The sequence below is a fragment of the Oenanthe melanoleuca genome, chromosome 1 (genome assembly GCF_029582105.1).
Source record: "Oenanthe melanoleuca isolate GR-GAL-2019-014 chromosome 1, OMel1.0, whole genome shotgun sequence".
In the NCBI taxonomy this organism is placed as follows: Eukaryota; Metazoa; Chordata; class Aves; order Passeriformes; family Muscicapidae; genus Oenanthe; species Oenanthe melanoleuca.
Window position 1 is genome coordinate 63,652,131 of NC_079333.1, and position 24,129 is coordinate 63,676,259.

A 24,129-nucleotide genomic window follows, 5' to 3' on the forward strand; every position below is an offset into this window, starting at 1 on the left:
TTGCTACACTGGTGGCAAAAGTACTGTCACCTAGAATTAAGGATGCTTAGCACTTTCCATAAATACAACACTGTTTCCAGCTGCTCTAAACTTTGGAAAAGCTGAATTATGAAGCTGTAATTTTTTATGCCTCTGCCTGGCCATAGCATATTTGTCAGAGAGAAGCAGAAATTCAGCAAAAGGATTTGGGAATTTTTCAGAATAAGATAAGGGAAATTTTTTTTATTCATGAAAATTGTGTTTGGCTTCATACAGCTTCCACAAATTTTCCCATTTGTCTAAGGACTATTGGACTAATTTTTAGTTACCATCATAACTCCTAAGCGTTGGATGAAAAATGTATCTTTGTGACAAGAGGTACAAAGTTTGATTTCCTCTGTCTCTTCCTAATTTTGTGTGTGGTTAAACATATATGTTTATGTGTGTTTACATTATTTCAAGATATATATATATATATATATATAGGTATATGTATATGTATATGTATATGCATAGGCAAATATATACACAAATAATATCTATGTATGTGTGTTTGGTTTTTTTTTCTGATACTACTACAAAAGTTGTGCCAAAGCATTAGAAAGGAAGTCTACCTGTTCATTTTTTTCTGTCATCTCCACTCTGGCAGAGGTGAACTTTCTGAAAAGAGAGGGCCACATCTTTCCTGAGAATGCAATTTCTTTCCAGGGGAAGTTTTGGAAGCAGTTAAAGGTGGGAAGACAGAGATCTATGCAAAATGGCTGGATGGCTAAGGAGCAAAGGAGATGGTTACAGTGGGGAGGCTGAGGGAAGACACATGCAAACTTTAGGGCTGACAGAAAGCAAGATATTTTTCATGCCCAGAAGGATGGCATGGAGTCTCTGTAGCTTTATGAGGAAAATAATCTTGCCATTCTGGAAAACCGTGATGGAGAAAACTAGAAATCAACTCAGAAAGACATAACATGAAGAGTGATATTTCTTTTACTTTAAATGGTGCCACTGAACATACTTACTAAGGACAGATTTATTTTGTGGGGCTGCTGTTATCTATTCTAACTAAACCAAGCTTTACTGGCTAGAAGCCCAAAGGTGCATCCTGGCACACTTGCTATGTTGTGGCCTCACCACAAGGATCCAGTTGATCCAGGTCTTGCTGACCTTCACATCCAAAAGACAGAGATTTTGCTGTGGTCTGGGATCTGCATCTGTCCCTCAGATGCTGGCAGGGCTATAGGTTTCCCAATTTAGGTGCCCAGCTGGCTCTGTAGTACAAAAGAAGGAAGAGAGAGACTTCAGGGATCTGTGAGTCATTTTCCTCCACTCAGCAAGACAAAGAGCTTTTGGCTGTGGACCTGGAGCTTGTGCTCTGTGCCATATCCCTCACAGATATGTCTCAGGAGGGAAAGAGGCACAAAGAACAAAAAAACACAGATAATTGTTTGATATTTGCTGTGATTTTTCCTGATGTGGTGCTTGTGATGGTGTGAGGAAACCAGTACAGTGCAGGAGCAGTTACAAACCATCAGCACAGTGTTCCATCCATTTGAGTCATCTGCCTTTGATACCATCTACTACTGCTTAAGTCAAGACACAAACTCAATAAAAGAAAGGAACAAAATTTCCTCTGGAAAAGATATTTTTCTGCCATCTCTGATGACTTTAATGTGTTTGAACTATAAAATGGATAGGGACAGATGTTCTAAAATTATTTTATCAAACTAAACAGTGTACGTAGTCATTTTGTGCAAATATGCTTTTAAGTCATATTCTTTCAACAAATAACAGGTGCTTGGCTCCTGCCTATTCTTAAGATAATGTGTTTCACATATTGATTATGCCTTGTATAAAAGAACATTTCCTTTGATCCATTTTGCTCTTCAGCTGCATGGAAAGCTGCTTTGTCCTTGTGCAGTGCAAGGAAGAGGAGCAGCCAGCCCCTCACCTGAACTTCTCAGTGAGACTCAGAAATGCTCAGCCCCCTTGAAAACAAAAAGGCTTTTTATGTGACTTCTTGTGGATTTAGGAGCCCAAACATACCCAATCTCTGTTAAAACAATTCTGCAATTATGCATAACCTGTGATTTTCTTTTGCAATGACTGGGCCCCTCCTGATTTCACATCACAGCCAGAAGCTATTCTTGCTATTGTTGCAATGTCATTTAAGTTATGCATAAAATTTATCATGCAAGCAATATAAACCCTATTTTTTTTACATAACAGCCCATAATGTGTATAATTGATGGAAAGAATATCTCTACTTTTGGTCATCTTGAGATCAGGCCTTACATTCATTTTGTTTCTAACATACACTTTGTTCCAGCAAATTTTGTAATTCCCTGAGCTTTGTGCCTTTCTGCCTATGGTACTGCATTAACATACTTTTATTGAATTATATTTCTCATTCATGTTAACCGAAAAAAATTAAGAGCTTGCAGCAAACTAAATTCAGGTAGATATAACATCATAGGAGCAGTGTTTGAATAGAAACATGAATCAGGTAATAAATAGCTCTCTTTGATCATTGTTTTTAAAATCTCTTGAACCATACTTTGATTAGTTCTATTTAATATTTAACATCTGGTTAGTCAATTTCAATCTGCAACGAGCGCTGCTGGAAAAATTCTATGCTGACTAAATACATTTATAATACTACAAAGCTGACATGTAATTGATTTTAGTTCCCATAAAAGGATTATGTTAACATTTCTTAATCCATATATTAGGGTTTCGTGAAGTCCAGTGAATTCACACTAGGGATACTAAGTGTTTATTCCTTATCAATATTTTATGTAAAAATGATAGGACTATATTTTAGCCGAAGTACTGCTTGCTAGCTTTTCCTCTGGAAAGAAGTTAAAATGCAGAAAATTGCTGCTGTAACATTGGTGCAGTGAAGGACTATTTGGTGTTTTCTGGTTTTGTATTAGTCCAACAAAGTCCTACTGCACAGAAAGCACAGCAGTAAACTACCAAAGATTGTTTCTCCTTCTGCTAAAGGATTATGATGGATATTTGGGTTTTTCAAATTTTCATAATTGAACAAAAAGTATTAAATTCTTACCCAGGCTTTAGATTTAGCAAACATAGCATTTCAGGTCAATGTGAGTTTAGGAAGCCATGAAAACTGCCAGTAGCTGCTGCTGGCTGTACCCAGGTGCCCAAGTTAACCAATTTGGTAATCGTGTCTATTGCCAGTCTAACAGAATAAGTACTATATTGATAGCAAATTTAAAGTCCTTATGTGTCTCCAAAAAATGCAGAATTCTTAAATACAAAACTGAAGGTCTTTGCCTGTCTGAGGAGTGTTTATTTTATAAAAATTTCCCTGTTTGTCTGATCAAGATTGTGTGCATTGCTGTTCAAACCATAACTAGAAGTATCAGATCATATGCGAGTTGTTGACTGCATCTCTTCTTTGGAGATGGGAAAGTAAACCCATCTCTAATCTAGAATAGTAAATTAAAAAGGGCTTAATCCAAGTATTGGTTTGAAAGTGAGGACCACTTTTGGACCATCCCACTATATATATCCCACTACATAATATTGGGTCAGGAACCAATATTTTGCTCCAAGGCCAAATGCCAAGGAGCATTTAATCTTCACCCCTTCACAATAAATTAACTTAGACAGAGGTAGTTGATATGGTTACTTTAGAGTGGGGGGCAACAGTATGTTAATCACAATAGCATCCACACAATTTCAAGACTGATGCCCATTTATCACTCCCTTACACAATATTCATGTTTGTTTCCCCTGCAATACTAAATAAATCACAGCAGCTTAAAATTGCTGATGAAAATTAAAAATACTTTTACCATCTCCAGGAAAAAATGGAACTGCACGCTGTTTTTCTCCTTACACCAGCTGTGAATCTGGACTTCCATTTTTCATAATGTATTCTGTTATACTTTCCAAGTTACTCCTTTAGATTAAGACTAACTTACATAAAGAAGTGTTATAGATTGTGAGGGATTTGGTGAGGAGAAACCTGAAAATGCTGTGAATTCCTAACCTATGAACAGAGATCTCAGTGCAGGCAAGGATGTACCTTCGGCCCTCAGAATCAAGGCTGCCTAGATGACTTTAGTAGCATGTACACATGAACTTTCAAGCCCTAGATAGTGGTCTTATGCCTCCTTCTCTAGGATTTAAACACCTGCTTCCACCAGAGCCCTTCAAAAGGCAATAGATATTTTTTAAATCTTATGCCTCGCCCTCTGTGTTCCTCACAGGGAAAAAACAGGCATCTGCTTGCAATCAAGAAATGAATTTCTGAGGCAGAAAATTACTAAGCAATAAGGACAATCCAGAAATTAGTGCTTCCTACAATCATAGATCCTATTTTATATTTCCATAAATTATTTTTCTCTGTTCTTTTATCTTCACAAGAATACAGATTTACAGCTTAATAGTAATATTTATATGAACAAGTAGGCAACTGAGCTTTAAACCACTTGTTGTAAGTCTTCACCTCAAACTACTCACACAAATAAACAAGGCAAGACTTTCACTTTGGTTTGTCCAGGGCATCCAGAAATTCCCTCTGCTTAACACATAAGCAAAAATTTGCATGCTTGGGCCTCACATAAAAATGAGTGTTGCACAGTGAAAAAACCAAAATGTCCGTTCCATTCCATTGTGCTATCTGTTGGCTGTAACCCAACACAAGAGCTGTTATGTATGATACACAGAATTTACATTATTTGCACTATTAAGAACACTTGAGCAACGCTGAGGCATTTGTTTTGGAACTAGGACCCTTCATCCCTGAAAAGGGTAGTTAATAATGGAAAGAGTTTATTCCTTAGCAGCAATACTACATTGCTAGCTCTGAACTCTCCTTTTTCAAAGTTAGCATATGGCATATAAATGATATATGACTTTGGGGTGTATTTCCATGAAAAAAAACTATTGCAGCCTCTGTTCTACCTTGAAACAACATCCCATTATAAATTTAGAGAACTGAAATATAAATATATGATTAAATGTCTCTTTACATTGTTCTCTTACTAGTGCTACCCTTTAGTTAGTCCTTAGTATAAGATATGGACAAATTTCTATGGTTTTTATTGAACTGCCCCAAATAGCCAGTCTGAACAGATCCAATGTTGTTGCTGTGCAAGGCACCCAAGCTCCATGCAGAAAGTCCTTCCCCCACTTGTGCAGAAAAAGAGGCCCTGAACTGAAAGAAAACCCCTAGGAGGGATATTTAAATCCTAAGTAAGTGGTCAGGTAAGTGCCTGCAGAAGCAGAGGACAGATAGCATATTTGGTATGCTAATAGAAACCTATTTACTGGAGGAAGTGACAAAAACATCAATCAAATCAGAAAGGGCTATTAAGAACCGTTAACTCCCTTTCATATGAGCAATGATTTCCATTGGGAAGTAAATAAATATTCATGACAGGGAGCAGTGACAGAAATTTCACCAAAATTACACTCTGGCAAGGTTTCCACACTAGACAAATCTTTAGGAGAGGCAGTTGGCCTGCATGATGGAAGGGGATTGAGTATTTAAAGAAACCCACTTGTCCCAGGAAATCTATTTCTGCATTGTCTTTTTCTTCCTTGGAAATCTGCTATAGGTATTATATTTCTGTATTGCCCAGTAAGTCATCCAAATCTGAGATTTTTAAGGATTTAAAGACCACTTTATAATCAGAAGCACCCATCCGTATTTTGGTACCCTCTCAAAAAATATATTTTTATTTATTTATCCTTTTATATAAAAAAAATCTTGCGGAAACTGATAGTAGATCCTGTTATCTCATTCCATTTGAAAACAATGTACGAGCCAAAATCCATTTGAAAACAAGGTTTCCATCAGTTCAGGAGCTTTTTATGCAGATAGTTCTGTCTACAGAGCTCTAAATTTATCAACAATACAAAGTAATAAAAGGTTATTATGCATTTACAATATCCCATAACCAGACTAGAAAACAAGCACCTGCTGGTTTTTCCTGTATATCTGTAAGAAAGAAATAAATCTTTGTCTGTTATTTCCTCCTTTTTGGGCTGGCACATGGGAAGGCAAATTCTAGCTTAGTGGAAAATCTCCCTTTTCCACCTGTTCAGAAATGGAATAATTTTGTCCTTTTCAAAAAAGAAAAATCAATGCAAGTTAATAAATATAACAGCTCACATTGCATTAGTGCATTAGTAATGTAGCCTGAAATGAAATAACCTACTTACAAATATGGCAGCCTTCCATGCCAAGTTTCAGCCTGGAGCAAATTTTTATGGTTAAGTTATGAACCTCTAAAATGATGACATGTCCTTAATATGCAATCTTAAATATCTCCATCTTTACAATTTACTCTCTTTTTTTGGTATCAATTAAGGGATATTTTTCAGATGTCTTTGCAGATTGGTTTCTTGCAGGGAGTAGCTAGTAAGAATAAATGCTTATGCCTTGTCTCAGTGAATGGAAGAGATTTTTGCATAGAAAAGCAGAATATTTTGCCTGAGATCTTAACTGGAAAGAAGAAAAGGATACCTTGGCTCATTTCCTTAAAAGCCATCTCCATCTTTATCAAGATTGCATGTCAAAGTCACAGGAGGAAAAGATTTCTTCACTTCTTTCTGCTGAGAAAGGTAGCAATTTGGGGAATAAAGATTTTTTTTTTTCCTGTGAAGATTCTCTGATCTTGCAAAAGGGTCTTGCAGATGTTTAATTTTGTACATTTTTTGCTTTCTAGATGCATTGTAGGGGTTCAGATGTAAATCTCTAAGACTGGTGCCTAAAAGGTGAAAATATTTGTAAAACCTGTAGAATTTCATTTCAGCTTGTTGCTAGTACATAACAAAGGTCAGAGACACAAAGAAGCAAGAGTAGGATTAAGGAAAAAGGTGGTGATTTTTACAGACTAAAGGAAAAAAGGTCTAACACCAAGGGTCCAACACCATTTAGTCATTCAAGGTAGGTACCAAGAGTCACCTGAGATGCCACTTAGAAAGCTTACAGGCATGATAGGTATGACAAAAAGAAAATTATGGAAAGCCCAAGCTGGATTTATAGTTGTAGACTAAGCAGAAAAACCAGGCTACCTCATGTGACAGCAGGCTCATGCTCAAACAGCTAAATTTTTGCTTGCAAGGTAGTATTCAGTTGGAGATCAGATCTTCCATATGTCTATGTTTAGGTTCTCCTCCTAAGTGAGGATCTTGATTCAGCTCAGTCTAAATGTCAATATCCAGTAGCATTTGAAGTGTCTCTGTGTTGGAAAACCCAGATGCTCTTCCAGAAGTGCTCGTGTCTCCCTCGGGTCCCATGTCACATTTGGCAGCTCTGTGTGCATACCAAGGATGTCCTAAATGGCACGAGATGAGCTCTCTGTAGATTCAGTAGAAACTGAAGAGCTCTTTGGTTTACTCTAAAATGGACATGCTAGGTGAAATTCAGTTATCTAAAGAAAGGCACTTGTGGTCATTTCAGAGGTTCTCATGGATCAGAGATATCCTCACAGGGCTGCTAGATATGACACACAGTTTTTGGGAGATCTGTAGCCTCCCAGGGCAGCAACTAGAATTTTATGAAATACCTCACACTATCTGATTCAACAGTATAAACCAACTTCTAGGCATGAATCTCATCATAAGCCTAGAGTCAGTGGCAGCCTAGACATCATACCCTATGGACATCACAAGCATGGCTTAGCTGCACTCATAGGCACCCTTTTGAGGTGCCCTTGGCATGCTGAACATTGACACAGGGTGACAGAAATTACACAGAACCCACAGGAAATCCATATCCTTCTGCCACAGCTGCCTGAATCCAAGTACTCAGGTTAATGCTGGGATATCTCATGTAAATACACACCCGTGTGGGGGCTCCTGATCCTGGTCCTAAATCTCTGCAGGCTGCTAAGGGCTTCTGGAGGAGAGGTCTGGAGGTTTTGTGTGTTTGTTTCTTTGTTGGCTTTAGTTTGTTTTTTTTTTGTTTGTTTGTTTTTTGTTTGGTTTTTTTTTAACTATCTACAAGAATAAAATCGAAGCAAGAGTAGGGCAACTGAATCTTAGTAACAAGAATCACCCTGAGTACTGATTATATGCTAGGGAGTAGGCAGGCTATGTAAAGGGAGTTCAAAAATACCTCTGTCTCTCAGATGTGGAGGTGAAGACACATTAACTGCTGCCTATTCAGTGAATTTGAAAATTACTGCAAGTGCATCTACCCATTTTAAAACTTCATCCTCAAGAATCCGTTTTATTTTTTTGTGCTGTCCTAGGCAGCAATTGGTATTCACATGGGGTAAATAGTCCAGTTCAGCTGTGGCAGCTGCACAAAACACTGCAAATCTGATTTGGATGACAGTCTAACACCAGCTGTGCTGTGGCTCCAGCACAGCATTGTTGCACCTCAGTGAAAAATTGCACCATGCATGCAAGTATTTAAAGGTATGAAGCAAAGCACATGAATTTGCATGTGATATCATCAGCTCTGCCCCTAGAACTGGCATTATTTTCAACTTGACCTCAGTTTGCTGGTCATTAGCAGCACTACAGTCACAGTATGGTTACCAAATCTATATTGTACCTGTATTTAATTATATTACTGCAGTCTATCTTACCCTAATGGACAAAAAGGCATGTTCAAGTGCCACCATCTGATCTCCTTTGCATCCCCTTCTGTTTTGTAAAAAGATGTTGTCTCAAACACTGTGTAACTGATAAATCATTACTTGGAGGAAGGCACCTAGTCTCATGTCTGTTTATTGTCCTTATCAATATGCACTTTCAGGGAAGGGATAGAGTTACTTGATGTCAGCTAAACATCAATACCATGTCACAAAACAGCACTTCTAATTGTGGTACTGCATTAAACTAGTATTGAAATTTCCATGCATTTCTTTGAATAATATATTGTGAAAGCTCTCAAAAGCAAAGTGGTGTTTTATGAGATCACCAGTCATCTAAAATTTCTTCATTCTAAACCCAGTAATATGTGGGCTTCAGGGAATGACAGTCAATACTGATGTGTGACTCTGAAGTTTGTGCCTAATGATTATGGTTGCCAAGAACCCCTCTTCTTTCCACTGTGACAATCTATATCAAGACAAGAGCTGACTCACTAGTCAAAGTCAGCCACGTTTGCCTTTTGACCACTCTACAGTTCAGCCTTTTTTGTTATGGAAGCTGTGAGATGAGATTAGATTGTTGTTTCTCATAACATAAATAAATAATGTACAGCTATCAAATGTATCAGCTTCATCTTCATTCAAAGGTCTGAAAAATATTATAGTTACTGTAAGGTTTTAATAATGTAGATTTTTGGACCCATTATTTACAAATACCTGTCTTTGAAAATATAAATAAATGTAGGCCAGCATATCAGGGTTGAAGTTTATCTCAGTTTTTACAGACATGACAATAGACATATGAATTGTAGGTACTGTTAAAGATTAGCATTCTCAGGACCTTTGGAAATGAAAGAAAAGGGAGTGCCTGCACTGAAACTGTAATAGCAGCTGCAAGAACTAAAGATATATAATTAAATCTATTATTTTTTTAACAAGATCAAAAGGGACCAATCTGGTCAGAAAATAAAACAACAAAAATTCAGTAATACCTATCTGATCAATTCAAATATAGCTTTAAAAAAGTGTTGGAAATTCAATTGCATAGATAAGTCAATCAATAACTAAGTCTTGCATCCCTGAGTGCTGCCTGAGAATGTTATCCATGTAAAAACCACTTAGGTACACAAGAGATGAGAATTTGTGACCATGTTACATGGCTGGAATCTATTTGGTTTTACAACTAAAGAGAATATTTCCTGGCTGGATTTAGCTTAGCCCAGGACAAGTCTATTTTTAATGCTTTGGTTATGAGAAATTGTGTTTCCAATGTAACTTCAAACACCATTTCATGATCTTATTGTTGGCTTAGGGGAACATTTTCCATGCAAGTGCTTACTCACCAGTTTTAATAACTGAAAAATAAACCATGTTGTAGTCAAAACACAAGTGAAGATAATTTCTGTAAATTTAGAGTACCTAGCTGTCCAAACTGTAGTGACCAGAGCCCTTTATCAGCTTCTTTAGGAACCTAGCAGAACACTGTCATTGTTTAGATCACTGTGTGTAGCTGTAGCCATTTGTGTTCCCTCTGGGTTGTAGAGCCAAGACTCAGTCTCATGTTTCTGGGCAGGAATGTGTGGGCATCTCTGGAGCTCAGCTTTCCCACATGGCTCAACATCTCTGCTCTTGCCATAAGATAAAATCAGGCTGATTCTTATTAGAATGAAATATCCTGCAGGAGGGACTGGGTGACCTTCACTGCTGGAATGCAAGAAATGGGCTGAAATGGGTTACTGTAAAAAATGGAAGGTCACAGAACTAAGAACTGGTAACAGGAACTGGGATTCTGAGCAGGGAGCCTACAAATTAGAAATTACAGGGGAGGAAGAGCAGGCTGTGTCAGTCACACAGAATACTTCTGTGGGCCTGTGTGTTTTATCTGCAAAAAGCCAGCTCCCAGAGCACATCACAGAATCACAGAATTTATGAAGATGTTTTAGAGCACAGGGCTGAGGGTGGAGACCTGTGGAACCCCACCAGTGGCAGGTCCCCAGTCTGATGTCACCCCATTCCCTGTAACCCTTTGTGCACAACCTGTGAGCCAGCTGCTCACCCACCACATCAGCTGTGGGCTGGACATTGTGTCCAGGAGGATCCTGTGAGAGGCAGTATTGAAAGTTTTACTGAAATATAGAAAGATTACATCAGCTGGCTTCCCTTGACCGAGGTGGGTTACCCTGTCATGAAAGGAAATCAAGTTTGACAAGCTGGACTTTCCCCTCTTGAAGCCAAGCTGGCTGTGACCAATGGCTGCTTTGTCTTTCAGGTGTTTTTTAATACTTCCCAGAACCTTTTCCATAACTTTACCAGGCACTGAAGTGAGACTGAAAGGCCTGTAGTTTCTGGGGTCCTCCTTCTTGCCCTTCTTGAAAACTGGGATGTTTTCCAGGTTTCAGCTGGGACTTCTCCAGATTCTCAAGATTGCTCAAAAATCATTGAGAGCAGTTTTGCAATGGCATCAGCCAGTGTTTGAGATTCTTGGATGAATCCCATCAGGCTCCATAGATATGTAGGAGTCCAGCTGGAGCACCAGATCTAGCACAGTTTCAGGGTTAACTGCAAGTTGATCATTATCCCAGTCATGGTCCTCCAGACCCCCTTGGTCTGTCATCCATGCTGAAGACAGAGACAAGGAATGTGTTTAACACCTCTGCCTTGTGTCTCTCCCTGTTTGTGAGGTGACCATCCTCATCCTGTCATGGGCTGATGTTATTTTCACGCTGCCTTTTGCCATCAATATGTCCTGGCAACTTCAAATCCAGTTGAGTTTTGGCTACATGAATTTTCTGTCTACAGTAGCAAGTAGCATCTCTGAATTTTTCTCCTAACCTTACTTCTGCTGGGCATACACCTTCCTTTTTTTTCCTTAATTCCAAGAGAAGATTCCTGTTGAACCAAGCCTGCCTTCTGCCTTGCCTGCTTCACTTCCAAAATTTGGGAATTAAATAGATACTGGGGAAGGTATATCCATCAAATATAGGAAAATATTAATGTCATTATACATAATTCACATTTCACCTGCTTATTCAGGAAAGATTAATTCAGATGGGGGGGGGGGAGGAAAAGTCTAGAAAAAAGCTAATAGACTAATGAGGGGAATGAGAAGGAGAGAGCAGAAAGGAGCCTAAAGCTGTGGTTGCATGTCACTTCTGCCAGCAGCAACCCAGACTGTGTGTTCCTGATTGTGCTGGTCCTGATTGCATATCTCTGCCCACTGCTGCCAGGGAACTTGGACACCCAGACCTGCCAGCTTATCTCCCTGGAATTCAACCAGGGAAAAGAACAGTGTCAGGAAGTCTAACATTAAATCTGTGCATGATTTAATTTGGGGAGAGGTTGAAAGATTTCTCCTGTACTGAGCTTTTGGAGTTGCCATCTCATAGGAGTGGGGGCAAAATTTTTGCTATTTCTCAAGGCAGCTACAGTAGGATAACAACTAATATTACATGGCACAGTGCCCTTAAAAGCAAGGAGATGGACAAGGGACTGCTGCTGTGCCTTTCAGTCCCATGTTCTTTTACCAGTCCCATACTTGTTTCTATGAATATTAAAGACTTCAGAGATGTATGTAATTTTTTATCTTTACTGCATTTTAAAAAAAGAAAGTAATAGCACAGATCTAGAAGAGAAATATTCCTCCAAAGAAAGAAGAATGGATTCATAAAGCTTGGCAAATTACAGTCATTGACAAATTAACTCTCTCACTGAGAGATCAATATCAAGATTGTGCTGTGACTTGGGCTCCATTCCATGTGTCCCACAAAAGGGTAAAACCCCTGCTAAACCATTCCTTTTTATTGTCACTTTAAATAAATTAATGACAATTTTATCATTCAGAGGACCTAGGAGTAGCTAATTGATATTTAGGTCTCTCCTTTTGTATGATTTCTCCCACTGAACACATAAATGTGTGCACACAGGTGTTTGTGTGTGTGAATAAACATGTATGAAGTTGAACTTGTTTTTATTATTTCATGAGAATAATTCCCTGCACAACTGCTATTCTACCAAAAAGCCAACTGCTGTTTACTAGTTTATTTAACAAATTTCTGTGAGCATATTTATCAAAGCAACGTAGAAAAGCCCCTAAAATTTAAAGAGAAAGTAGAAAGTGGTTGAGTAATGGCGCATTGAATGTACCAGGGTTTGGTCCAATATGTCCCCACTGGTTTTTCAGGCCAACCTCAATTTGCCAGAAGATGTCACATTCTTGTCCACATCAGAGTTTCTTAGCACATAGACCTATATATTTTTGCAGCAATGACATTCCTATCTTTCACTTTGTCAAAATATTCATCCACTATTGGAATAACACCTATCACAAAACATCAAAATTCTGCACAGATCCCACCATTTGAAGAGAAAAATCAGCAATCATCCTTTCAGCAAACAGATAGAAAACAGAGCAGCCACACTTGATATCAGCCTTCAGATGCTTTCAATGGCTGGTATTTTAAGTCAGTCATAAACCCAGCCTCACTGGCCTGTTAGAGAGGAATATGGCTGCTTTGCAACACCAAAGCAGTGCAAAATGGATAGGGCACATCAGTGGAAATGGTCCCAGATGTCTTAAATAATAAAATAATATACTAAATGCTTTGCAGTGCTAATGTGCCTTGTGCACACAGATCTCAAGGCACCTTACAGACATTAATGAATTAAGCCCTGTAAAGTGGGTAAGTATTATCCATATTATGCCCAAGAGGGAACTGAGAAACAAAGATGTAAGATGATGGTCCAGGAAGCCTGTGACAGACGTGGGAATAGAACCCAGGTCTCCTGATCCCCACTCCAGGGCTGGAGCAACAAAATGCTCTCTAAATTCACCTGTCAGTTATTTTTTAAAGTAAATTTAGTCCTCATGAAATTGACAGCCTCAAAGACCAAAGTGCTCAGTTAAACCACAGGACAGGTACATCATCAGCACTGGCTGAGCACATCTTTCCCACACTGTCTCAATAATAATCATCAACTGCATTTGTTTGGAGACTGTGGGCTGCTCCTTTTGCACTCTGCCCATTCAGCTCTCAGGTTTCTCAGTAGGGTTTATTGAGCTACATACAAGGTGGAGCTTGTTGCATGATAGCTGGTAATAATAGCTGGTGACAAATATTATTTCTCATTTAAACTAAGGACTGAGAGATATTCATCACCACTTTTTTACTCTGTCCAGCCCAATTCTAGCAAGCTAGAGTTTTGCTCAGAACTACAAAAATCATATGTCAAATGCATCAAAAACTCAGTAATATTATTAAGAAACTGGACTGTGGAGTTTACTCCTCTCATCAAAGCTTTGAACTCTCTCACAACCTGCAGCTAAATTAATGCCAGCTTTACCAGCACTATCACAGGATCATTCAGGCATGAAGACACTAGAGGATGTCTCTAGTCCAAGCAATTGCTCAGAGCAGAGGTAGCTCTGACCAGATTTCTCAGGACTTTATGCAGTCAAGTTTCAAATATTTCCAAGGTTAGAGGCTGGATGGCCTCTCAGAGCAACCTGATTAAATGTTTGGCTCTCCTCAGGGTGAAATTTCTTTCCTCACATCTAGATGGAATTACCTCTGCTTCCATTTATGCCCTTTTCCCACCATATTCCTCTCTGAAGGGTCTGGCTCCATCCCTTCCAAAACCACCTGTGTGCTGTTAGATATCCCTGCAACTGCCTCTATCCCAGGCTGAATAAATCCTGGTCCATCAGGCTCACCTGGCAAGCAACCTCAGTGGCCCCGCCTGGAATCCACCTCAGCTTATCAATGTCTGTCCTGTACTGGGCAGCCAAACCCAGCTGCATCATTCTGGATGCAGGTTAGTGATTACTGAGAACTCAGAGATTAATAATTTCCCTTTATCAGCTGTCTCCACTCCTGCTGCTACTGCTCAGGCTGCTGTCAGCCTTCATCACTGCCAGGGTACAGCACTGGCTCAAATTTAGCCCCCTTGCTCAGCAGAAACCTCAGCAATGGGGTAGGAGGTGCTGGAAACTCTACTCGATGCCCTTTGCAGTTTCACATCTGTAGTGTCACTGCACAATGTTTCTGTGTTCTTATTTGCACCCTGTGCTCACAAACCTTGCCTTTATACTGCCTTTTGCACAGGAATTCAGCTATGAATTCCAAGTTCAGCCAAGTTGGTCTCCTGATACATCCACCAGCCTACCTGAGCATCAGAGTGGCCCATTCTTGAGCTTGAAGATGGTTTCTCTGAAAGACCTGCCAGCTTTCCTAATCTCCTATTTCCTTAAATGTTACTTTTCACAAGATCTCACCCATCACTTTCCTGAGGAAACCAAAGTCTGGCCATTCTGAGCCTGTGGGCTGCACTCTGCTACTTTCCTTCCTTGCTCTCTTCAGGATGTTGTAGAGCATTGTTTAACAGCAGCTGCACCAAGACATTGACTGGCACATCTCCAACCAGTTTGTCCAGCAGGGCAGCACCTCACTTAGCATTTGTGTTGCCACCAGAAATGTTCTGTACTGCTTCTTTCCTACTTGTAGTTTCTACAAGTGAATTGAATAGGGTTTCTCATACAGGATTTTCCAGTAGGCACTTTATAGACACCCTGGAGTGCCCCAGAAGAACAGTACAGACCAAAGGAGGTGAGTCTGTGGTTTGGGACTTGCACTTATAACCCTCCTTCTCAAAACCAATTCTAATTAGAAATATGGTACTTTTCAAAATGAGATTAATTAATAGCAACATTTCTTCAGAGATGTTGCTGGCACACTATCATTTGAAAGTTTTACATTTAAATTAGACACTTTTTGAAAAAAATCATTAGCTCTCAAAACCTTATAAATTTGATGTAAAAGCTGCTTGGAAAAAATTCAAAACATCTATTGTGTCAGACAAACATGCTTCAAATTAGAGGTTCATGCTTATGTCTCACTGTCTGGAAAACCCACTCAACTTACACAGAAACCAATGGCACTCCTAAGAAAAATTAGTCTTTGCTGAGCCAGTTTGGATTAAAATCAGTGACCTATAGGTAGAAAGCTTTGTACATCATTAGTGATTCCCCAGGGTAGCCTGCTAAACACTAATGTTATGCCTTCTAGAATGAAGCTTGTTTTCTGGAAAGATAAGCTTATTAATTCATTTTTTGACCTTTATTAAGCACTCAGGCAAGGTTGTCCACCCACTGGACACAAAGCTAATATCTGTTGCACACATTGCTCTCAATGCCATACACATTCTACAATTAAATATTTCAACCTCTTCCTAAAAAATCCACTTCCATTAAGTAGTAAACAATCATTGAAAAGCAATATTACCCTAGATTGCTTCCTGAATGTGTATTGCAAGTTAAAAATTCAATCAATTTTGCAATGAATTTGTATTAATTTCTGAGAAGGTTGTACACAGGCTCATCAAAACCTTCTGCCAGTCACAGAAGATTTTACCTTTTTTAAACCTGAGAGGCACTGTGATTGCATGGAGACCTTGGAAGGAGAGCAGCAGTCTGCTCTGCTTTCTCAGGAACCATTGCTTCCTAGGAATATTCCCAGACTCTGGATCTTGGTTCTTCATGTTGCTGAACCATCAGAACAGATTTTTCTGTGGTTTTGGCCCAGCCAAACATTCTTCTTCCAGATATTCTCAGGCATAATTTAGGAGCCAGCAAAGACCAAGGACCATGATTAAGTAGCAGCAATTTACATGTGGTTGCCCTGGAGGGTAAGAATTTTAACAACATAGATGTCAGCCATTCCATGTCAATTAGTCTTGGTACCAGAGAGAAGTCCTAAAAATATTTAAAGTTTACCATTTGAGTTCTGGTTTGGTGAAGACATAGCACAGACCTCTCTGTTAAGGTTGCTAGAGTATTGAGAAGGCAGCAGAATGAATTGAAAAGGACAAGATATTTCTGTTTTATTTTGGAAGCAAATTGAGGACTGGGGACTGCAGACTTAACAGGCAAGCTTGATAGTCTGTAAAAAAAAACCTGAAGATTTGGATTTAAAACCATAAGTGCTCACGGTGCTTTTTTGCTATATACAATGGTCTACTCTACTAACAAAAAGCTATGCAAAAAAGCCTAGTTTTTTAGCTTTTCTAAATCAACACATGTTTTTTTAAGGTAAAGGAAGGAATAGAGTGAAGATCTGAAGATCTGTGGGCTACAAAAACACATCACTTGGTTTATTCAATTTTATATTAATTGAGTACAGTCAATAGTATTGGGGTCTTCTATACTACAGGGCATACTCAGTTTACAGATTTAATTCAGTGACATTGTCAAACCCTTATTTTTCAAATCTGTGAGTAATAGTTACCTAGAAAGATATCTAATAATAAAGATTATGGAGCACATAGTATTGAGTAAAATGCTCTTGGCCTGGAGATCAGTGCAAATCAACCTTGTGTGCAAATTAAGGGATGAGAAAGAGGCATTTTCATCCAGAATCAATTATCATAAATGATCCCACAGTCATGGCCAAAATCACATTACTCACAATAAATTAAAAGTACCTGGCCATTCCTTTTAAGTGCCTATAGTCTTAGAAATAGGAGGAAAAAAAAAAAAAAAAAAAAAAAGAAAAAAGAAAAAAAAAAAAAAGAGTTCAAGTTCAATACAAGTAAGGAAGATTCCATCATCTTACCATCATCTTGTGGCCTCTACTGTGCTCTACTTTCTTGCAGGCAGAACCTCAGCCTGCTGTGTCCATGTCCCATAGCACCCTTCATGCCCATTTTGGTGCCTCTGCTCCTCAAATGTTTCTTTCCTTCACTCTTCAGCACTCCTGGTTTCCCTTGCCATTTCTCCACATGCGCTTTTCTGCCAACCCTCCTCATACTTAACAACTTAACAACAGATCTTCATCCTTCTCCTTGTTTTTCCTTGTATCGATGTGCATGGATTTCCACAACCCAAGAAACTAGACTAAGAACTTAAATTGTTCCTGTAATATTTTTCCACGAAATTATGTGTAACACAGCATGTAAAATTCCAGAGAAATTGGCCAGAGATACTGGTTAACTAACATGAGGTGTAGGCAATGAAACTGGTCTCAGACAGGAGGATAATTCCTGACATAGTTACCCATACTGATTGCAGTTTCATAATACAGTGCTGGGTCCAGAAGCAAATGTCAGAAAAATAATTCTGTGACCATTTGCAAAATTACATATAGCATAAATATACTTAATAGGTACATATACTTCTTATACATTCATGGAAAGTAAACTTGGTTTAAGAAGACTAATGCCAGTTTGCTTGTGTTAATGCTTGAAGAAGAAGAGGTTTAAGCCCATATTAAGGATGCAAACATCTATAGCACACAGATTATTCTCTGCTGCTACTGTGTCAGGAACTGTAGGCTGGTAAATGCAAAATTAGTAAACTGGTAAATGGAATACATTGATTGCTTTTACATAACATAATATGAGTTAAAATAAATGGTCAGTGTCCTAATAAATCTTTGCTAGTGCTTTTCCACAAAGACAATTAAATAACATAACAGCACTCTTCACTGCTACAAGCGTGCAGTCACGAGCAATGCCTTTGTGATGAAAGAACATCACATTTTAATTCTTCACACAGACACTAATTTTTAGTGGTCTACTTTCCTGTAAGAATGACACTTTGAACAAGATAGTAGCAAGACCAAAAACGGAAAGTTTCTGAAGTTTTTAGTCTCACATACTTGATGACAGATTCAAAATCCTAGTGTTATTTTCAAGCCATCCTTTTGTATCTAGGACACAGGAACCAACAGAGGGAAATATTGCCACATGAGCTGCATGATCAGTACTGTGCCATAAAACACAATTTGATTTTAGGCATGAACTTGCCAAAAACCTTTCCTAGTTAATTCAATAAGACCTTTCAAGTCACAAAGAATATTAAACAAGTTGAAAGATGTATCTTTGAAGAAACTGCAATGTAAATATTCCAGAAGAAAATAAAGCTATGTCCACAAATAAAATTAGTTGCTGAGAAATAATTTGCTTTAATTCTAATTAACACTGTTTCTGCTAGCTCATATACAACTCAGTAAGGAGAGAATAATATTGATGCAGGCAGAAGTCCTGAAGTTAGAAAGTACTCCTGTACCATCTTGCTTGGCTAAAAAATAGAGACCTTCTTTTGTTTGGTTATTGTTATTTCTCCATGAGAAATACACTGGAGAAAGTTGTTTTTAGAACAGCACTGAGGCAGAAAGAATGGGAAAATGTAAGGCAACTGTGCTCTGATCTTCATGTACATCAATTGTATGCAATAAATTCCCTGCTGTTTGAGCACAGACAGAATCTCAAATGCACATATACTTGTGCTATTAGAAAGTATAAACCAAATAGTGATAAACAGTGACTATTTGTTGTTTAGATTTATTTTCTGAGTAATATAACTGGGTGGAAAAAAAATAAAAAACAACCTAGTATTGAAGGATGTATCATTTTTAATCTCAGTGCTTTGGCTACTGCCAGCATCAGATAGAGTGTCGTATTGCAATAATTCAAGGATCTCTCTATTAGTTTCTCTAAACCTTTAAAGTAAGGGAAGATGTTACAGTGGGAAATGTTAGGCACATTCTCTAATTCTCCTAAGGTCTGAGACTTAAATTTATTTTAAGGAGAAATTCAAGGTAAGCTGTATTTTACTTAAATGCATTAATCTTTTTAACTGTTATTGTTTGATATAACATCCATGGGGCTTTTTTTTTCTTTTCAAAGCCTGCAGTAAAAATTGCTGTTGCTCCGTTCTGCAGTTCAGCTGTATTAGCTGCAGCATATTACGGCTAAGAGCTACTGCCTAACATCACCAACTTTGGGAAGTGATTTTCTCTAATTGCTCTCATCCAGCACTTACATGTACGTGGCACTCAAAAAGGGTTAAGCATCTGAATCCTCTGGAACGGTGTCTCCCAAGGAACAATAGAAAAATCATTAGTGTGTTAACTGAAACAATGCCACACTTTTCTCTCTATTGTTTAACCTTTCGTCCACGTTACAAATATCTCAGTGTAGTTCTTATCTTCGACCTTGAGGGACTGTAGCTTTATCAGTGCTTCCGTTTAGATCACAGATGACCTTCAGCTGATATCATTGAGCCCTGACCTGCCTCAGTGATCTGCTCGCTCAGAATACATATGCTGAACAGTGCTGGTGTGTGCAGTAGGGGTAAGTGAATTATTTACAAAAATTTGAGTTGACACCTTTTATCAAATGTGGAAAGATGAAGACAAAACAGCTGCTATTGCTGTCGTAAGCAATCTGCTGGTGATTGAATAAAAGTGTCAAGAAAATGGCTGCTTGATGGCCTTTTGTTCTCTCTCATCCAGCTTGATGTTAGTTTGAGCTGTCAGTTAGGAATCACGGCACAGTGATTTATCAATAGGCTGAGTGACCTTCCCGGAGCGGCGCTGCGCGGGCAGACAGCACCCTCTGCTGCGGGCCGGCTCCGCTTCCCAGACACCCGCGCCTTTTCTTCTCTTTCCCTTTCTATCCTTTCCCCTCGTTTTTCCCCTTAATTTGCTGCCTTTGTTTTGTTTTTATTAAATCTCGAAAGCTTAGCTGCGAATGTTGAAAAAAATGGATTATATATATAAAAAAAGGAGCGCTATAAAACTGGACTACGCATTTCCAGGCTTTCTTCTAATAAAAGGGAAAGTACCAAGCGAGCCAGCCGCCGCTGTTGGGGCCAAACAAACTTGCTGCGGTCAGACAATGGGACGGGGCAAGGCTGTCAGACCAGGCGGGTTTGAAACGCCGTGGATTTCCCGCACCACGAAATTCCCGTGTTTGTCCCAAAGCTCCCAGCTCTGCAGCTCGCAAGTATTGCCACGCAAAGAGGCTCTGGCTCCCACTCAGTCACAGTGCTTTGCTGCACTTGTGCCGCTAAAGGAGCGCTCGGGGTGCCCCAAGCCATACACCCCACTCAGACAGAATCTGGCTCTCCTCCCACCCGGAGCAGCAGCTCAGGAGCATCCCACCGCTCCCACCGCCTTCCCAGCCGCAGCTGCTCCCGGCGGGGCTGCTGGCAGGTCGGCCTGTGCCGGGGTTCCCCTCTCTGTCCCCCGCAGGCAGGGCAGCCCCAGCCCCAGCCCCAGCCCCGCTCCGTCCCTGCCGCTGCCGCTGCTCACAGACCCCGCGCACCTGCGGCCGGGGGAGGCACCGCACCCGTGCTTATGGGTACCCAATTTATGGGCACCCCGTAATGAATATTACAGGCTTTCAAAGCCATTCCCACAACAAATCGCTTTCTGGACCAGTTTTCCCTCTTCGAGATTCTTCTCGAGTGTTTTTGCTAAGATTAAATTTTGCTCGGTTTTCTTTCACAGATTTCAGGTGAAACAGCAATTGTTGATACTCCTAAATTTTTAATTTTTTTATTTTAAGGCTAAAGTAATGAGTGATTTTCTTTTTGGAGGACTTCACTTCTCATATCCACGAGCATGCATATACAACACCCAGATTGCCTTTGCTTTTTTCTAGAAGTGGATTAAAAAGGGAACTAGAGACTTGGAAGGACTGGTTTATTTTGTCTATACATGCTGAGTTGAAAAGTAATTCTGTGAAAAAAGTTTTCCTTAAAAACTGATATAATAAAACGATCTAAATATCCCAGCAGCTGTCACTGCTCAGAAACAAGGTTTTTTTCTCTCTTTTGTTATTTTTTCACAGCAGTTTCTTCTTTTATTTATTTATTTATTTATTTGCCTCCTTTTAGGACCCACTAGTCAAGCCTGCTCATAGCCAAGGTGTCTGGTTCATTTGAAGTTTAGTGAAGTTTGGTGAGTTTTATGCATATTTGACCAGACCAGATCCCATGGTTACGTCTGTGGCAGCAAGAAACTTCCACGGATACTAGGAGCCAGATTCCTGGGCAGGCACCAAAGAAACCTGATTTGACCAAGAAGAGAGATCCTTTTGGTGGCACAAAGGTGACCAGCTGGCTGGTGAGGAGATTCAAAGGATATCCCTGGAAATCCATTTAGTATCCTAAACTGTGGAGTGCTAAGACAAGAGATATTTTGCTTAAAAAATAACATGAATTTCCACATTTCTGTCCAAGGCAAGTGTAGTCAGTGGCTGAACAAGGTGTTCGCACTCAGGTAATTTCTTCAATCCTCTTCTGAAAAAAATAATTCGTTTCCCCAATTTATTTTTCATTGCAGTTTCACTCATTTTCCCTGCCTTGGTATCATGAGCATGATTCCCTTTCTGTAACTCTCAAGTCAGAGCCAACACTCTGGAATAGTTCAGTTATGCCAGTGGTAATCTGACAGAAGTGAAATCAGAGTAATGGCCAACATTTTCTAGGAACAGGGTTGAAGCAGTCTTTGTGCTCACAACATGGCTACCGTGCTGAGAAACACCTTGCTGGCTTGGATGAAGGTTACTGAACTGCAAGTTGTGCATGGGTCTTAAAAGCAAAGTTCTTTGGATCATGAGAGCCTGTAATAGGACATAAATGGACATTTCATCTATAAAATGCCTGCTCATACACTGTCCTCACACCATAGCTAATGCATCAAAATCTGAAATGGGTTCTATGTGACAATTTATTCCCCTGGTTACAGAAAATAATGTCTTGTAATATCAGTAGATTTTCTCTAGTACTTATGTGCTCTATTAAGATGTCTTGCCAGCTTGTAGCGTGAGCTTTATTATCAGTTTATATTATTTCAATAAAACCTGTTATTTTAGTTGCATTTTTCTATGTTCAAATGTTTATTCATTTAATTTTCTTGTTGCTTAGGTGCTCACTTTATTTCTCTCAAACTTAATAGCTGGGAAGAAAAAGCTGTGTTAAATGCTTCAGTTACAAAGATCAGCAAAAGTCTAGAGGGCATGTCTTTGCTGTTTTGGGGTCATTTTCTTAGGGATAGTGTACATATTTTTAATGAAGATATTGGTTATTTGCATAAATCCTATGTGGCATCGTTCATTAAAGGATCTGAAACAATTTTGAAACCATTCAATGAGCGTAGCTTCCTGAGGAAATGAGGACTTTGTAGATGGCAGGGCAGTACAATCTGTTAAGAAGGCTACCCAGAACTTCACCAATCAAGATATTGTTTTGCTTGCAAAAAATTTTAGGGTGAAAATTTTGGTGCTAAGCATCTTCTTCTTACCCTTACTGTGTTTCATCCCTTGCCTTTCAGCTCACATCTTCCCAGTGTAGCAGCACAGCTCTGGAGAATATAAGGAAACTCTCCTAAGGTTTTGGACATGACACAGATGTCATGTCATTCTCAAAGAATGTCAGAAATGCATTTCTGCACTGGATAGGAGAACTGTGCAAAACTTATCACTTGCAGACCGAGGCTGTTGTTTGGGGCTGTAGGACACAGCCTGCAGGAACATGGTACAGCAATCTTGGGGTCTGCTTCAAGCACACTCCCAACCAGACATTTCTGGGAGCATTTACAGAGCAATTGAAGTCCAATTCACCATTGCAGTGGGGATTTTCACCCTCTGTAAGCCTACCTCAAAACTGAGTGTATTTCAAATCTCTGAAACTATGTAAAATGTGCTTATAAGTGACTAAAATTTACCAGATTAATTCCTGAGAGATTCTATCCATGTCAGGCATGGCCCATCACAACTGCAAACAGCTTTTCTTGCAACTGGAACTGAAATTCAGGTTATTTAAATGTAGGTATCTACACTGCAGCTATGCCTGTGTAAGTAAGTGTGTTGGAAAAGGAAACATGGAGAAAAATGGGATATGGACTACGTGAAAAAGCATTTGGAGGGGGGGATGAGTAGATCTCAGGATAGAGATGCTGGGCAGGCACTTCGGGAGAAGAGTTTGGACAAGAAGCTGTATGGTGGAAAAATGGGGTTTATGCACCTGTTGAAAACCCTGAGTGAGACTGAGCATGATTTGTGGAGAAAATTGAGTGCTGGTGTTAAAATTTTGCAGAAAAGTGCAACTTGGAGGAAGAGGGTGACCTAAGTGCAAAGTGTGAAGCCGTGCATGCTTTGTGCCCAGAAGTGCTGTTCTCCCAGAGAATGGCAGGAAGCCCAAAACTCCTGGTTCTGATGAGAGCCAGCATCTATGAAAACCACCACATTGTCCACACAGGGCACCTGCACTGTGAAGCTCTCTTTATTTGTAAGCCCCACACAACTCATGATGTATTCAGTGAAGAGGGTGGACCTGCTGTGCTAACAACACAAACACAGTGATCTGGTATTCCTGCCCATTAACTCAAGTGGCTAATGTTTTTCCTGATTGATGTCCACCACCCGGAAAGCACTGCTGATGGCTCTTCATATGACACAAAGTGACAGTTCTGGGTGGGATTTTTTCAGTTTATTGTCTCAGAAATAAACCAAGATGTGGTAAAATAACTTCATGAGATTCTGTCAGTCAAGAACGGTGAAACATCAAAATTAAGGTTACCTCTGAGAACTTTAATTTGCTCCTGCACCTGCATTTTAAGAACTCTTAAATTGTCATCATCACATTTTATCTTTTCCCCTTGCTTCATTCAATTCATGTTAAGGCTAATGCTTAGTTAACAAACAGATTTTCACTATTGTTGCCTCCACACTGTTCAGCATGTGAACCAGGGTCTTGCTACACACAATTCAAATCCTGCTCCGAACACAG